This window comes from Choloepus didactylus, chromosome 4 (assembly GCF_015220235.1).
Source record: "Choloepus didactylus isolate mChoDid1 chromosome 4, mChoDid1.pri, whole genome shotgun sequence".
Classification (NCBI taxonomy): Eukaryota; Metazoa; Chordata; class Mammalia; order Pilosa; family Megalonychidae; genus Choloepus; species Choloepus didactylus.
In genome coordinates this window covers 193,089,653-193,107,472 of record NC_051310.1, presented here as the reverse complement: position 1 = coordinate 193,107,472, position 17,820 = coordinate 193,089,653, and the positions used below count along the sequence as shown (strand labels likewise).

Sequence of the window (17,820 nt, the reverse complement as noted above, 5' to 3'; positions counted from 1 at the left end):
GGAATGTGAAAAAGCTCTTAGCAAATTTGAGAAACTAAAATGTGAAAACTAAAAAGGTTTAATAAAAAGAAAGAGGAGGGAATCCATAAGAAAGGGTTAAGTTTAGTTTTTCACATAAAGGCAGCATGGAATAGGGGAAATGGCAGCAGAACTGGCTTAAACAGGCATTGTGGTAAAGGGAAGAGGGAGCGAGCCATGATGTAATCCTAGAATCTGTGCCAGCTCCTTATATGGAAAAATAACCAGGGTTACTGGAATGTAAAGGGATATGGGGTACAATCAGAGGCAGGAACTCCCAGCAGGAAATTTAAACTGAATGAACTCACTCAGATAGGCTGTACAATTCAAAATCTCAAAGATGGGCTAATTACCTCTGTAGTACCCAGCCAATGGGGAAACAGGGGAGGGACTTGCACATTAGGAATAGGAGAGTAAAAGACCACCAAGTTCTTTTGCCCATGCACCAGCCCACCACATTTCTGGCTGCACACTCTACCTTGCAAGATCATAAATAAATTCTTTTCTCCTCCAGAACTGAGTGAGCATTTATTCCCTTACAGGTACCACTTTATTTCCAACACTTCCTAAATACCACATATACTACTTATTCCTTATGGGAAGGAGATTGTGGATATTTTCAAAAGAATGTAAGAAGCATATATTACCTGAATGTGTTAACTTTATTAAAAATAAGAATATTCATCCTTATACATGTCAATTTTGGAGACAATTCCCTGACCCAAACAATATACAAGTTAAATAGCAATATGAATCACAGTCTTCTCCAGGTGAATTCTGCCTTTATTATGCAAAATAGACTGTCTCTGAAATTAAAAGGGATTGGAGACAATTAGCATACTCTAAAAAGTTCCCTGCACCAATATGTAAACAGGAAAGGAAAATTGTAGTGCCTAAATATAAGGTAAAATCACTATATCAGAAATGCATAGCAAAAGCTAAAAAACATCATGTAGCAAGTGTGTAGCTAATTAAATGAAATTTTATAACTCAAATAGAGAGTAATACTATTAATATTAAAGAACTTCAAATTGAAGATAAGAGATGGGGTTAGTTATTGAAGTCAATATGTCTAATATATAAATTAAGAGTAAACAAAAGGAAGTAAATCCTTGTCCCTTAAAATGAGGATGAAAAAGCCCAACATTCAAAGACTTGAGAAAGTAAGCCTTATGATGGCTATTTCAACAGCAACAGTATTAAACTTTCTGACTTAAATGAGTATCTGCTGATGGATTACATATATTAAAAGACCATGTGGTGACTCTCTTGGAAGCCAACATGAAGGACTCTCAGCATATAGCTGAATTAACTACAGCCATGTTGATACTATCTTACATACAAAATTTCAGAATACCCTCCACAGAAGGGAGAATTGACTGAAGAATATTAAATGGTACATGGATTAATGAAGGTCTTAATATTCCTCATCATGTCACACAATAGTTAAGTGAATGTCATGTAGCAATATATATGATATAAAGAAAACTTACACATCCCCAATGAACAGTATCTGGGAAATAGGGATTTATTATCAAATAATTCTATCTAACAAAGTGTTCTATACTAACTGGCAAGTATTAAACATTGGACATTTAGTAAAAACAGGAACTCAGCTTACTTTAACAAAGATACGTCAACCTTATATACATATTAGTCAATAATGTTCTGAGTTATATTCTTTAGAGCCCAAAAGATGTGAACAAAGAGATTAGCTTATTTGTGAAGAAACTAATCTACATCAAACTTGTGGCAATAAAACTGAAAGTAAACATCCAGTAACTGGAAAAGCAGTTTCATCTCCTTAGAATTTATTCCTTTAAAGAATGACAGTTATGTAGTTATGTCATATGCTATAGACTGTAATATACCTCCATATCAATCCTCAATTCTCACTATCAATGATACAGCAACATGCTTTGAAAAAATTAAAGAAACATTTGTCTAAAGAGCAAACTGTTGTTTTTGGTAACTTTCATATACCAGAAATACAACTGAGGTTACCACACCTGGTTGGAATCTTAGCTAAGCTGAAGAAGATTGAAGTCAAGGCCACTGATACATGGGCTAGCATTCAAGAGCAGATAGAAGATACAAAGTCTGACCTTCTCACACTGCAATTACATAAAGGGGACACTAGAGTGGATCAAGCAATATGGAGAAGCATTGGAGGATGTCTGGCCTGCTGCTGCCTCAGCCACTAAAACAATTGCCAGCTTTGTGAGCTCTGCTACCAAAGGCATCTTTGGTGGAATAATTGATATATTAATTATACTAAGCCCACAGTCACCCTAATAATTGTTACCATACTTACAGTATTGATTTTCAGGATTCTGAAATGTCTTCCAAGTTCTGAGAAAAAGAAGGAACAGTAAGTGACAATGGAGAGAGAAAGGGCAATACTGCAGTTTTACAGCATCTTCATAAAATCTTACTACAAGGTGTTTGTAGTGAAGAATGCAAGTGGAAACTTCAGTCTGCTCTATTAACTCTGTACACTTTCATACTGTTAGGAATGTAATGCATAATTCTGACATTATCTTTTTGTAGCTAAGGCTAACAAATTTAGCCTGAAATATATGTGTAAAATATGTGCAGAAAAGTTCCTGGATAGAAAATATTTGTTTTATGATACAAATCCAAATTCTGAGTGCTTCATTCCAATAAAAACAGAATATAGTGCCCATATTACAATTCAAGAGTTAACATACACTTTGCCTTGCCATCACCTATTCCTTCTAGTAAGAGGTATAGGAGATACAAGAAAAGCCAACCAGGCACAGAGCTTTGCAAATGAGCATGACTGGCACCTGATATGGAGCATGTATATCCCAGCAACAATTCTGTTTCCACTGATGAGTAAGGTTCCATGTGTGCTGAGCATTCTGATCTGCCAGAAGACCCAAGCAGCAAGGAAGAAGATCCTGTACCCATCACCATGGAGAAGATCTTCCAGAATGACAGCCTCAATAACCTTCAACTCACCAGGACTTGGGGATGTGGTTATGATTTTGAGTCCACATGGAACTCTGATTTATATTTGCTGTAAAAACACCATTTGGTGTGGTGGAAAGTTTAAATGTGATCCTAAACAATGTTTTGCTGTATACTATTGTGCCAGTTTGAATGTGTTGTGTCCCCCAAATGCCATTATCTTTGTGGTCTTGTGTGGGGCAGACGTTTTTAGTGCTGGTTGGATTTGCTTGGAATGTGCCCCACTCAGCTGTGGGTAATGATCATTTTGATGATATGTTCCCATGGAGGCATGGCCCCACCCATTTGGGGTGGGCCTTGATCAGTGGAGCTATATAAATGATCTGACTCAGAGAGAGGAAACTCACGGAGTGCAGCTGGGAGTGATATTCTGAAGAGGAGCAAGCTTGCTAGAGAGGAACGTCCTGGGAGAAAGCCGTTTTGAGGCCGGAGCTTTGGAGCAGATGCCGGCTGCCTTCCCAGCTAACAGAGATTTTCTGGACGTCATTGGCCATCCTCCGGTGAAGGTGCCTGATTGTTGATGTGTTGCCTTGGACACTTTGTGGCCTTAAGACTGTAACTGTGTAGCAAAATAACCCCCTGTTTTATAAAAGCCTATCCATCTCTGGTGTTTTGCATTCTGCAGCATTAGCAAACTAGGACTATAATTACTAGTTTTGGAACTTCCCCAAAGAGGGGAACAAAGTAATTATATGGCATTTGGACTTTAATCACTGAATTAAATAAACCAGTAACAGAATACTGTAAATATCCTTTGTAATTTAATCCAGGTATAAGAATTGTACAGTCAGAATGTATGGATAATGCAAGCCTATATTTTGAATAAATGGGCTACTGACCCTAATTGAATACATCCTACCCATGGGTATGGCCAATTTCTGAAAGGGCAAGAATTTCAGAGAGCAACGTTGATTGGCCCTTATGGAATGAACATTGGAGAACAAGGAGAGACAGGTATTAATGAAAATAATGATGGAATGAGTTATATAGAATTTGGAGAGAGAGATCAGTGGGAGAGGGTATCACAGATCTAAGAAAGCTGATCATGAGAATGCTGATTCCTTCTATTCATGCTGCTCTCATACACCACCTGATGTTTTCTGTCTTGATAGTAAAGAATCAGTTATTACTCATGATGTAGAAGCATATTTAACAGAACTGTTACCTAAAAACACTCAAATACAATTTCCAAATGACAGAAAGTGGAAAGGCCTACCTACATTAACTGGGACAGATGATTCATATCCTTCAAGTCCCATATTAGAACTTGAAGGAAAAGCTAAATGGTTAAAAAACCTGTGAATATTTTCAAGAAAGCAGAAAGGCCCTCTCAACCTTCTTACATATAGGTAACATGTAATCAGTCCTCTGTGAAAACAGGGTGGAGCTGCAGCTGTTACTTTAACCATAAATAGGTTATAAATAATGTAGCAAGTTTAAGTACAGTCCTAATCAAATATATGTTTATCAGTATGATGAAATGGCTAATCATAGAATGAAATGAAAAAACTATATTAAGTTAGAAACAAGTAACAGTAATCTCTTTTCCAATTTTTAGTCTTTATGAAAGTAAAAGTATATTATATTGCTCTTACAGAAATCATAGCTTAATTAGTAAAAGTACTATCAGTAGAGTTTTATAGGCATTCAAGGCTAAGTCTCTGATATGTGGATACCCTCCTTTGATCTTGACACTCATGGATCAGGATGCTTCACATGAGATATTCATGTTCATGAAGCATCCTTTAATGTAAAAATAGACCATAACTTAAAGTTGCTCTAAATCAAGATGCTATAAATTGTCTGTAACAAACAAAAAGGAGGTCTCTTTAGTCTCAAGCCAGCTGTATCTGGAGGAGTGGGGGCTCCCTCTCTTGGTAATATATCAATTAATCTTTACATTGTAAACTTCTTTCTTTTAGCTTAAGTGCTCCTTTAGTAAAAATGTGTTAAAGGTGAATTCTTTTCTTAAGTGCTCTTTACTTTTAAACTATTGCCTGTCCCTATACAGTTAAATGAGTGGGAGATAACTTGGAGCCCAAACCTATTAAATCAGGACCTGATTAGGCTCAGGCCTTTTATAATGGAGATCATAGGCATGAGGTGTAAAGAAATGAACCCCTGACACTAGACAGAGACACAGATGACTGAGCAGGAGAATTAGAAGCCAGAGGTAGAGACAGAGCAGGACAGACTGCCATGTGACATCGTTCAGGGGCTGAGTTATGTCTGTGAGTCACCACCAGGACTCTACAGACATCAGAGAAGGCAGGGCCTGCCAATATGTTGTTTTTGGACTGCTACCCTCCCAAACTGCCAACAATAAATTGTTGGTGAAGCCAACCAGTCTATGGTATTTATTATAGCAGCCTGGCAAACTAACACAACATTTATTACTCTGTATGGTAGCATTTTTATATGAACTCAACTCCTTCAATGGATTAATGAGTTTAGGGACCCTTGTATGTTGTTTAGTGAGGCATTGTCCTCAGAGTATAAGGTATAAAGAAGAGCACTGTGCAGTGAATAAAATAGGCAATGAAATAGTTCTGAAGAAATGTCTGAAATTTAATCATAAGATGCTTTCTAAAACAGTGATAGGGAATCACTGAGATTTTAGATGCATTAATATCCAAGTATCAAATTTTTACCTGAGCTTCTTCTCCCACTAGAAATCCTTCTTTACATGTCAGAAATTCCAAAGTTGTAGACATAGATTTTGTAGAGTCCAGTATACTTATTATGTGGTTTGATGCAGATCAGTATCATACTTATGGGAATAACAACAGTCAAAGCTAGCTGAGCCTAAAACAGAAGAAAGTGTGAGATATTACATCCTTATATTTTTTTCTCCTATTTCCAGTTATTCCCCAAACATTGAAACATTGAATCCACAACCTGTGCCTATGCTCCCATCTTTAGTCAATCCTGGTTCAAATATGATTACATTGAATTCTTCCTTATCTTTAGGCAAATTTATGAACCTTCTTTAACATCAGTTTCCTCATCTATCTAATAAGATTATTAAAAAGACTAAATTATATTTTCTATGTAAACATAGCACAGTGACTGGAATACAAAAAGAATCCAAGGAACATAAGCTAAACCACAAAATAGGACCACTTAGCTGTAGATGCACAATTATTTATTTTCTCCTATTTACTCTCAAAATCATCCCTTAAATCCTTTTCCTTTTTTATCTGAATCCTATTACTTTTTCCATTTGCTTTATTAGAAAAGTAGTAGATTTACAGAAAAGCTCATGCATAAAGTACAGTTGTTCCCACATACCACCCTATTATTTAAATTATACATTACTGAGGTGTATCTATTACAATTCATGAAAGAACCTTTTATAATTGTGCTATTCACTATTGTCTATGGTTTGTATTAAGATTCACTGTGTTGTATTGTCCTCTTCCTATTTTCACATTTTTGTTCTAGTAACAATATAAACCTAAACATCCCCCTTTTAACCACATTCAACTGTAACATTCATTTTTGTTGATTGTATTCACAATGTTGTGCTATCACAACCACCATCCATTACTAAACCTTTCCATGAACCCAAATAGAGACTAGATCCAATAAGTCACCTCCTCTCTCTTCCTCCCAATATCTATCTTTCTCTCTCTTCTTTCTCTCTAGTTTTCTCTCTCTACTTTTAACAAATACACCTGCCTGCTTTACTCTGAAGCTAAATTTTCATAAACTCTGGGAAAATGACTGGAGTTTGTGAGGAACCTGGGATTTACATCTATAAAAACAAAACTGGTGATGCTTTAGTACTTGGAGCTTCATAAAACTTAAATGCTATAAATATTCTAGTTTGTGTTATCTGTTAAATGAACAAATAAATGAAAATTAAAAATCAATATTCATAATATTTATGACATTTAGAAACTACAGAATCAGTACCCTATTTCCCAAAATCTAACTTAAAAATCAAAAATTATAAAAACAAGAGGAAAAATCACAGCTTATGCCCACAAAGAAACATATTTAAAGATTGCATTGAAGATATAATATTAAAAGAACTGGATTAAGTGAGAGTTGCAGCACATGTGGAGGAAAAGATAGTAAAATAACAAGAAAAAACTGAGAAAACAATAGCAAGGAAGTAATGAGACCATGATATTAGGATATTGTTTAGAAACTTGGTATATAATTGATAAATCTACATAAAATAAGATTCTTTAAATAGAACAAAGATGTAGATCCATTTAATTTCTTTAAATAACCAATTTACTTCAGTGTACATTGAGAGAAAGAGAAGGAAGAAATACATATGCAGTACATTGTGAATGATGCATAACCTCAGATTCAGAAGAGATTTAAAAAGTAAAGTGAACGTGAGACCAATGAACTAAATGGATGTTAGATCTACAAGAAAACAGACAATTTGTAAGCAAAACCTCTGGTGAGACAACAGGCTAATGCTGCTGCTTCTTTCTGGTTAACTTTTCTTTTTTTCTATTTGATTATTCTACAATGACTAAATTTTGATTGAACAACAAAAAGATAAGACAAAACATTCTAATTGAGTAGAAAACCTTGATATTATCAGTTTTGTAAATACACATCTTTGCAAATCTCATCCAAACATATATGAAGATAGGTATCTCCTCCTTGGAGGGAATTTATGATATTTGCATGAATTGAAAGAAATTCATTTATTTTGGACTAGCCTATTTGGATTTAATAAAATTATACCATTGAATTGTTTGCAAATTCAAGACTAAATTAGATTTTCTATATATGTGCATGAATGTGTATATATGTGTATAATATGTATATTTATAAATACTTAAACTATATACTTGTATATATACATTTCTATATATATCAATTATATATTTTTATATACACTAAATTATCCAGATATATTTCTGAATTGATAAATTCCCAGGAAGATGAAACTTATGCATACATGAAATGATAAAAAATAAAGATAAGTATCTTGCTTATACTCCATAGTCATCACTGCATTGTATGATGTTTACTTCCATTATAGTGTCTATGCTAGATAATCAGATGGAATAGGATAGCTATAACAAATTTAAATGTTTGGAGCATGTTCAAGATTACATCCCTAAAATATGGAGCTCAAAGTTTAATTATATCATATTGCAGCCAACAAAGGATGTTAGAACACTTTAGAACAAAGTTAATTTTTTCTTAATTTTCCAACATAGATTCAAATACTCTATAAATATTTTGGAATGACTTGATATTATAAATCCAAGTCCTTTCTGCTTAAACAAGAAAGCTGCTTAAAATAGTTTTAACTGCATGGCTAATTAACTTTTTTCATCTCAGGAATATTTTTAAAGTGGTTTTCCTTCCAACAGTATGGTTTGTTGATATTTTGAGTGCTAATTAAAATATGGTGCATTCTGGAAAACTGCTGAAATGTGTTTTCTCAGATCACTAAATCATAGCAGTATCAGTTTTTGCATCCAATGCTTCAAAGTGTCATTTCAGAGTAGAGTAGGGAGATCAGGGTTAAAGACTTCAAGAGTTGTTCTAGGGCTAGGCCTTCTCAAGTTGGAGAGTAGAATTGTAAAGTGGTCATCAGCATTCCAGGGACTAAGCCAAGGTGTAGGGCCCCAATCCCAGCAAAGAAATGAGAGCAAAGCAGGAAATTATGGATATCATCTCCCAGGATCCTCAAGAGATGTCTTTTCAAAATCCCTTTTACATATGAAGCTTGATTTGCATCAGGTTTTTAATTTATCTTATCTTTTCTTTGATAAAAAGCATGCTATTTTTGTTATGTTCTCAAGTACATTGAATTTATGAAAGTTTCTAAACAATGTTTCTAATAAGCACCTCAAGGATGCTTTTAAAAGAGCATAATGTACCTCAAACAAATATTTTTAAATGGATAAGAATATATTTTGTGTCATCTTAATATTATTTTCCTCAATAAAATTCAATATTTCACAACTAAATTATAAGTAAGAGGATGCTTCCTAGTTAAAACATTTAAAAACTTCAAAATTTTGAGAATCAATTTTCAAATAAGGATATCAAAACCTTTTAAAATGCATATCTTTCTTTGTATGCCTGCTTATCATTCACAGTATGCTGATTACTGACCCCTAGAAAATTATTTTGAGTTTAGAATGAAGGTACCCACCTGGAAAGAGGATTTCAATTGTTTCTGCCTTCAGGAAGGCACCAGGCCCTCTTTGAAGGGCTTTTATGGATTAACTCTGGTTAACCCAGTGTAATCTCACTTTTGAATGAAGGAAAATTACTGATCTGGGACCTTAATTCCATCTGCAAAATTACTTGACCTTTGCCATATTCTATGGGTTACAAGTAAGTCACAGGTCCCACCCACACTCTAGGGGAGGGAATAGAAAGGTTGTGAAAAGCATCAGGAGGGAATCACTCCAGCCTCCTGCAGTCTGTCCACCATAATAGCTCACCAGCCTCCTCATATCCACAGTGCAAATCTGCACAGAACACATATGCCTTGGTTCTCAATAGTAGCCTATTTTTCTTGTTCTCCCTTCTGCTATTCTCACAGCCAAAGCAGCTTTTACTCTAGTCTGCTGGTGTTTATGTGAGGGGAGATGGGTTTACTAAATGACTGCTGAATCATTATACATATATTTCTTTTTTAGTTTCTAGTGTATTAGAATAGCCAGAAGAAAATGCCTGAAATTGTGGAACTGTAACCCATACTATACCTTGAAATTTTCTCTATAACTACCTGTTAAACTACATTTTGAAATTTATCACTTTTCTTGTATATATATTCTACAATTAAAAGTGTTTTAAAAAATATTTGAGGGAGGTATACAAGGCATACACCATATAACCTGCACCACTCCAGCATCACCTGGGCCAGCAGCCCCTAGTCAACCCCACACTTATTTATGTCATGAATCATCAGATAAGTGGGTAGAGACCATCAATAGCATCACACCAGCACAGGTCAAGTTTGCTGCCAAGTGAAGACAGGGCCTTGGGACCTGGGATGAGCTACTTAAACACATTGTGGACCATTTGGCCTGCACTCAGGGCACCCCTGCTCTCCTCTGCCCTCCCCCATCCAGCCCAGGCCTACCTCTAGGAGCCTGCAAGCAGCCTGGGGCTGCTTCTGCCAGGCCAGCATGCATGTGCACACTGGCAAAATATCCACACTGTCCACCAGGTGCAGACAGGTTTGGCTCTCCAGCAGAGCCTCCACCAAGGGCTCCACCTTGACCAGGTCATCCTGCAGGTCCAAGCACAACCTTCCCACAAGTGCCACCAGCTCCGGGGCTGGTGGACAGGCCTCTCTGCTCTCCCATAGCAGTGCCAGGAAGCTCTGCATCATGTCTCAGGCCAAGGTCCCATGCTGCCAACATGGTGACAGTCTCAGCAGCACCAGCCAGATCACCACACCATGCACATGGCACCAGCCACACCCTCTGCATCCTCAGACCCTTTCCACATGTTGCCTCAGAGTCACAGGAGTCCACCTGAGAAAAGATAGGGGTGAGGAGTACCAGATGCCCTGGAGAATTTCCTCCCAATCCTCTGAAGAATGCAGTCTTCTAGAAACTCAGCACCGCACAGGTGACCAGGGCCACCTTCCATAGCTCACCTCTGTCTCTGAACCTCTCCTTTGCCCCTGTTGGCCATGCTGACCCTGATGCCCTAACCACACAGCTCCACTTGGACACTTTTTGCACTTCACATCCTCCACCCTCATCCTACAGTTTGCAATTGGGTTTCTCTCTGACTCCTTCTCTGGGCTCTCAGTTCAATGGGGGCTGCTGTCTGCCTCACCAGGATTTTCCTGGCATCTGCCACAGAAGTCACATGCCTTCCCATATATTTAGGAGTCACCCTGGCTAGGGTTGGCAGATGCCATTTCCAATTCAGCAAAGAAATAACTAAAGCTGCAAGGCTACTGTCACCATCTGCATACAAGCATTTTAATTTTGAAAAAAGAAACAACAAAATTTTACTTGACAAATTACTGGAAAACATGAAGAAGTAAAGGCTGCCCTGGTCCAACCAATGAAAAATGCCAAGGAAAGCCCCAGTTAGTGGTGCTGCTTGTGGATCCTGGGAGGGACAGGTCCTGCATGGGAGCTTTGACACAGTTTCCTTCACAGGAGCATGTGGGGTCACTCCTAGAGCTTCCCCACTTGGCAGGTGAGGACATCCAGCTCAGAGAGTTATGGAAACATCCAAGGGTTGCAAGGTGGTGACCCTGGTAGGCTGGCCTCCATGCCCAAGCACACACCTCACCTAAACACAGAAGGCTACACTGCCACCTAGGGAGCCATGTGTTCTCCCCCATGGAACCTCTACTTGGCTTCTTCAGAGCTAAGCCCTGGTTGGTTGGATTCCCAGGATTTCTGAATCTTCCTAAGTTTATACAAATCTAACTATGTGCATATACACCCATTTTAACCCCAGAGACAGGCCATTGCCTGTGCCACCTTCAGTCTGCCTGAACAATGGCAAATGAGTCTTTGCCCATAAACACAGTCCCACCATGTGTTACTTCAATGGAGGACTAGAGGTGGTTGATGCAAGTCCCCCCACCCCATGGACATGTAGGTGGCATCCTGGTGCCTGCCTTTTCAAACACAACACTTCTGTTTACAACTGAGCTATTTCCACAGAAGACCTGTAGAACTGAAATTAAAGTGGAAAATTAACAAAATTAATATGGACATCAACATTTTTCACTGATAATGCCAAACCGCATTCCAAAAGGCAGCAAGAACCTACATGTCCAAAGAGGGCAGGTGGTAGGCCCTGTCTGTCCTGCTGCCATGGGTGTTCTGCTCTTTCTCATTCTCTGCAAACTGGCTGTCCTTGCACACTGCCCTTGGAATTTCCAGGCTGGTTCTTTCCAGGCCCTGCTGTTGCTCCTCCTTCTCTCTCCATGTCACCCCCACAAGGGAGACTTGCTAGTCTCCAGATCCCCTGCTTCCCAGACTTTACTGGCCTAACAGTTCCCAGACCCTGACTAGGGTTTTTAGAAGCCACTGTTGGGCAGCTATGCAGGTCCACACTTTGTAACCAAGAAGTTAAGATTTAAGGACTGATGATTACTGAATCATTACATAGATATTGCTTTTTACTTTCTGGTATACCAGAGTAGACAGAAGGAAATATCTGAAACCTGAATTGTAATCCAGCTGTCTTGATCTCTGATAATGAATGTATAGCCTTTATCTTATGCCCTTATGATTGTAAAAACCTTGTGACTTTCACTTGCGTCCGTTTATTTTTTTTAACTCCAAAGTCTTATGGCCACAAAAGACAGACCCTAGTGTTTATTAATGAAGGGTCTTGGGTCAGCAAGAACCAACCCACCACAAGTTCAAAGTTATCTTGGTAATCGAAGTTGGATCTAACCAAAATGGGCCCGCCTGACATGATCAGTAGCTTAGACTTTTAACCTACAAGTCACCTATACTTCATTATAATCCTAAAAATCACACCCATCATCATATTAAGGGTGCCATTTTCTTACATTTGTTCTGTGACTAAGCATGTAATCAATTCTGTACAAGCTCAATAATTAGATCACCTCTAATTATATAATCTGGGGGCCACTGTACTCATTATCCTAAAACCTGCCCATCTTTTCATGCTTTAAAACTATCAGAATTACTGCAGTTTGGGGAGACAGATTTTGGACTGACAGGCCATCTGTTCTGCTTCCTGCCTAGCAATAAAAGTCTTTCTCTCTCTGACAACCCAGTGTCTCAGGAATTGGTCATTTGAGCGCATAGGGTAAAAGAATGCATTGCCTTTGTCTGGTAACAGCATCCCACCGACTGCAGAAGGCTCTGGACTTCAGGTAAGGGGCCAAAGACCCCAGGTTCCCTCCTCAAAGGAGCAAAGTTTCCAAGGCCTCCCACTGCAGGGAGGGCTTCTCAGGACCCTGTTTCCTTCAGCACAGACTCCTCCCCACCAGACACTTGGGAGCCGCTAGAGGGAGGGATGAGGAGACAAAGCTGGAGGCCAGGCCTGCACTGCACGTAGGCAGTCTGACCAGGAACCGGTAATTTAAGATCAGAAATGGATTAATTCGGGTCCGCCCTGGTTTTGACTTGGGTATTTATGGGTGGGGGGGATAAAGTAGAGGAAACTTGCTGGAAGTGTTCACAGAGAGGACCCCACACGCTCGGTACCCCAACTTTCGGGGCTCTCCTGGGCGCTCCCACCTCTGGGTGCTACGTCGGCCGTCCCCTCAAAACACACACACACACACACCACACACACACACACACACACACACACACACACACACACGTCCCCTCAACACACACACACACACACACACACACACGTCCCCTCAACACACACACACACACACACACACACACACACACACACACCTGCCAGGGTCCATACTCATCCGGGTCTCCCGGGCTTGGCTACTCCCCACCGTCATTTCCGCAGGGTAGGGACCTTTATCTGCGCCGTCGGTGGAGGCCGGGGCGCCAGTGTTGCCACCAGCAGGGTCGCGGGGTCGCAGGAGATACTGTGTGCGCAGCGCCTGCGCTTATGTCCCGCGGGAGATGGCCGGCCCCGCCCCTTGGCTCGGGTCCCAGGGCTTCCGGTGCTGGGAGGGGCCGGGGCGCCGCGGATGCGCTTGGCAGTTTGCCGAGCTGTTAGAGTTGGGTTTCGGTCTGGAAGGGGTCGGCCGCTTCCCGCCGGAGCCCCTGGACATAGCACCCTCTCTGCGTCCCCACCCTGCAAACCCCTGAGTCCTCCGAAGTTAGGATCCTGCGGGTGGAAGCTGCGTCCTTAGTGCCCTGAGTTGAACAGAATTGCCGACATCCTAACCTGTGGTAAGGAGGGCGGGGAGCACCGGAACCCCCATCCCAGCAGCCGGTGCCTAGAGAAAGTGATAAGCCTTGGACAACCCCCACTCCCTTGGCCCCAAGTTACTCTGGGAGCCGAGGCTGGCTCTGTAGTCGCTAGTTGGAGAGGGGTCTGTGGTAGGTAATCCTCTGACCTCAGGCCCTGGCACCCACTGCTCTCTACCCCCGCCCCCACCTCTGGCTTCCAGGACCTGGATGGGCCGGGGGCCGGGGGGACACCTCGTAAACCCAGACCCCAAGGATGTGGCCGGATGGGTCTGAGCAGATGCCCTTCTGGGGATGCTTGTTCTTCCACCTCAGTGATCCCTGATCAAGGAGTTGGAGGGCGCCAGGTGGCAGCGACTTCCTGATGCGGTGAACTGCAGGGCAGTCCTTAGAGCTTTTGACATTTGCTTTGACCCCCTGCAGGCCCGACCTCACCGTGACCCTGGGCATGCAGGCAAAACTATGCAATAGAGAGGAAAGGAGTGAGGCTTGAGGATCCTGAGGGTTCATTGGCGGTTCTCCATTACCAGTGTTAAAAATTGCTCAAATCCTGGCTTGAGACATCTAGTGAATACGTGAATGGTGAGCCTTGTAGTGAATTCCACCCTCTCTTGTGGAGCTTGCAGTTTTGGGTTGCAAATCAAAGGCTGGTTGTTAGCCATAGGAAGCAAGGAAGAGGTTCTCAGGTTGAGAGATGGAGATTTTGCATTGGCTTCTGAAGTGTGAAAGAAAGACTTCTGACTTCATGGCTTAATTTATTCCAAAGAATTAGGTAGGAAAATAAACATTTCAACATTAGTTCAAGGAACATCTGGAAGCACTCCATGGGGCACGGCCCACTTAAGATTTGCCAAGTAAACCAGGACTGTGGGAGGGGTGGGTCAGATGCACAGTCACCGGCCTGAAGGATGTCCCTGATACATTGTACAGTAGAAAGGCATGCTGCAATACACTTTCCAAGATAGGAGCCATCCTGGAGTGCTAGAGGTAAAATGATAGTTGCCACATTACTCAACCAGGGTTGCTCCTGGAGTGATAGATAAAATAATAAGACATATTAATTTTCTTCTTTGTGTTTATCCATAGTTCCTAATTTTTATTAATTGATAATCTCAAGGTTTTCTATTTTTAAAGAGTGGAAAGATGAAACAGAGGTGTTGATAGGGTGGGGTTAGTGTGATGGTGACCAAATCTACTGAGGCTGGAGCGATTGCGATGGGGAAGGAATGAATGAAAATTAAAGAATTTAAGTCTGCATTTGAGCATCTATTTGCTGCAGCATATTTCCCATTTACAGTGAAACATTTCTGGGAATTCAGTCATGGGCACTTTAGGACACACTGGATGCTCAGTGAATATATTCCTGATCACCCATAAAACACTAATAAATTATAACATGCAACATAACCTGTCAAAAATATCAAGTAAAATATGGTGTACTATTAAATTAAACCTTAAAGTAATTCAACAAATTCTGATTCTAAATTTTCATTGTTTTAAAATCAGTTACTTTTTGTGTTGCTTTGCACTCAGTAAGTCCCAGGTAAGATGTTTCAATTTACAAACAGTGCCTTAGTTGTCCCTTTGAGCTGGGCTTGCTGTTGTATTTTTACTATCAGGGAACAGGTGCAGTGAATTCTAAAATACCTCCAAGAGCTCCCTGCCATTAAGTGGCAACTCAGATTTTGAAGCCATGTATGTTAGACTCTAAAGCCTACACTGTTAACCTTAGCAATTCACTGTTTAAATAGTATTTTTTATTATAGAGTATAACATATTTACATAGTAGCGATTACTTTCCAAGTGCAATTTACCAAGTAGTTAGCAAATTTCAAAGAATGTTATGGGTTACAGTTCCACAGTTTCAGCTATTTACTTATTGTGAAATATAACATATATGCAAAAAGGTGATAACTTTCAAAATGCAAATTAGCAAGTAGTTATATAGGAAATTTCCAGAAATCTTATGGGTTACAGTAATATAGTGTCACCTATTTCCTTATTGTGAAATATTATGTATATACAAAAAGGTGATAACTTTCAAATTATAATGTAACAAGTAGCTATATAGCAAATTTCAAAAATTTTATGGGTTATAATTACACCATTTCAGTTCTTCCCTTCTAGCTAATCCAATATCCTAGCAACTAAGAAAAAGAAAATTATATAGAGATTCAGTATTCATGATCCTTTGTTAAATTCCATCTTGTCTGTTGCTACCCCTTCCTCTAGTTTAATCACTTTCCCAATCTTTAGGGATGTCTAGGCAGACTGACTTGTTTGTGTTGACAAGGGGTGTTGATATTATGGGAAAAGGGGACAAAACTGGTTGACATTTTTGAAGAAACTGTTGTCTCTAGGTTTTAGCTGGAATAGGAGCTCTCTGGGTGATTTAAGTTTCTGAAGAATAAATTTAGTGAATGAAACTTTTATAGTCTCAGGTAGGGACCCAGGTACTCTATAGGGTTTGTGGGACAACTGTTGACTTGGGCTTATCATACTGTGGACATTTAGGATATTGAGTTGAAGCTTGCATAGGAGTAACCTCCAGAACAGCCTCTTGACTATGTTTGAAATCTCTTGGCCACCAAAACCTTACTTTATTGTCTTTCTTTTTCCACTTTTGGTCAGAAAGGCATTCTCAAGCCCTTGATGCCAGTTTCAGGCTCATTTCTGGATTCTGAGTCCCCCCTCACCAGGGAGACTCTTTCACGGGGGGGGGGGGGTCCTGTCCCATGTCAGGGGTAGGATGATGGATTTATTTGCAGAGTTGGGGCTTAGAGAGAGAAAGTCTGCATTTGAGCAAAACAGCAAAAGAGGTTCTCTGGAGGTGACTCATATTCAAAATTTTAGGTGGACTTAACCTCCCCTTTACAACTGTAAGTTTCACAAGAGCAAGCCTAAAAATTGAGGGCTTGACTATATTATAAAGTAGGGGATTCCTCATTTCACATGGGATATGTTCTGAGCACAATAATTAATCAGTATCTCACATTTTCATCCCTTAGTTGTACAATCCTCATCACTCACCATTTTAAATGATTCTCATGACTCAAAACATCCCATAGCTCTTTTTAGCCCTTAATTATTTGTCACTAGTATTTGTATGGTACTACTAAGGTATTCCTATCAATTACAGTTCCTAGTATGCAATAGGTAGATTTTTCCCATATACCACTCTGTTGTCAACTCTCTGTACCTGTGTCATATCTTAGAAGTATATCATGCTAGCATCTATCTAAGTTTATAGTTCTGATCTGCAGGATACATGCCTTCAAACAATCCCTTTCAGTCCTGTTTGCCTTCAATGCAGCTCTGATACTTATAATCCCATTAATAAACAGTCATCACCCCTATCCATTCCCAGACCTTTAAATTCACCCTCACTAACATATCTGAACATATTAGGATATTATTCCCCCTTTACTAACTTCTGTCTTTCTCTAGGTTCCCAATATTCTACATTATAAGGCATTGATTTTACATTTTTCAGGGAGTTCATAGTAGTGGTAACTTATAATATTTCTGCTTTTGTGCCTGACTTATTTCACTCAGCATTATATCTTCAGGGTTTGTACATGTTGTCATCTGTTTCATGACCTTTTTCCTTATTGCTGCATAGCTTTCCATCATATGTAGATACCACATTTTGTTTATCTCCTCAACTATTTATGGACACTTGGACTGTTTCCATCTCTTGGCAATTGTGAACAATGCCACTATGAACATCACTGTGCAAATGTCTGTTCATGGCACTGCTTTCAGAACCTCTGGGTATATTACCAAAAAGTTGAATTGCTGGATTGCAGGGTAATTCAATATACCATTTTCTGAGAAACTGCCAAACTGTCTTCCATAGTAGCTGTACCGTTATACATTCCCACCAACAATTAATAAGGATTCCAATTTCTCAACATCCTCTCCAGCATTTGTTATTTTCTATTTGTTTAATGGCAGCCATTCTTAT

General features: G+C 39.7%; 1 long non-coding RNA gene across 1 annotated transcript; it reads right to left on the bottom strand.

Annotated features, from left to right (window-relative positions):
* Positions 1 to 679: 679 nt before the first annotated feature.
* LOC119530836 lies at positions 680 to 13,546 on the bottom strand. The gene is made up of 4 exons (XR_005216149.1): positions 13,380 to 13,546; positions 5,664 to 5,817; positions 2,333 to 2,370; positions 680 to 824 (listed from the first exon to the last, which is right to left on the bottom strand). It is a non-coding gene; the product is annotated as an uncharacterized LOC119530836 (long non-coding RNA).
* Between the last annotated feature and the right edge of the window lie 4,274 nt (positions 13,547 to 17,820).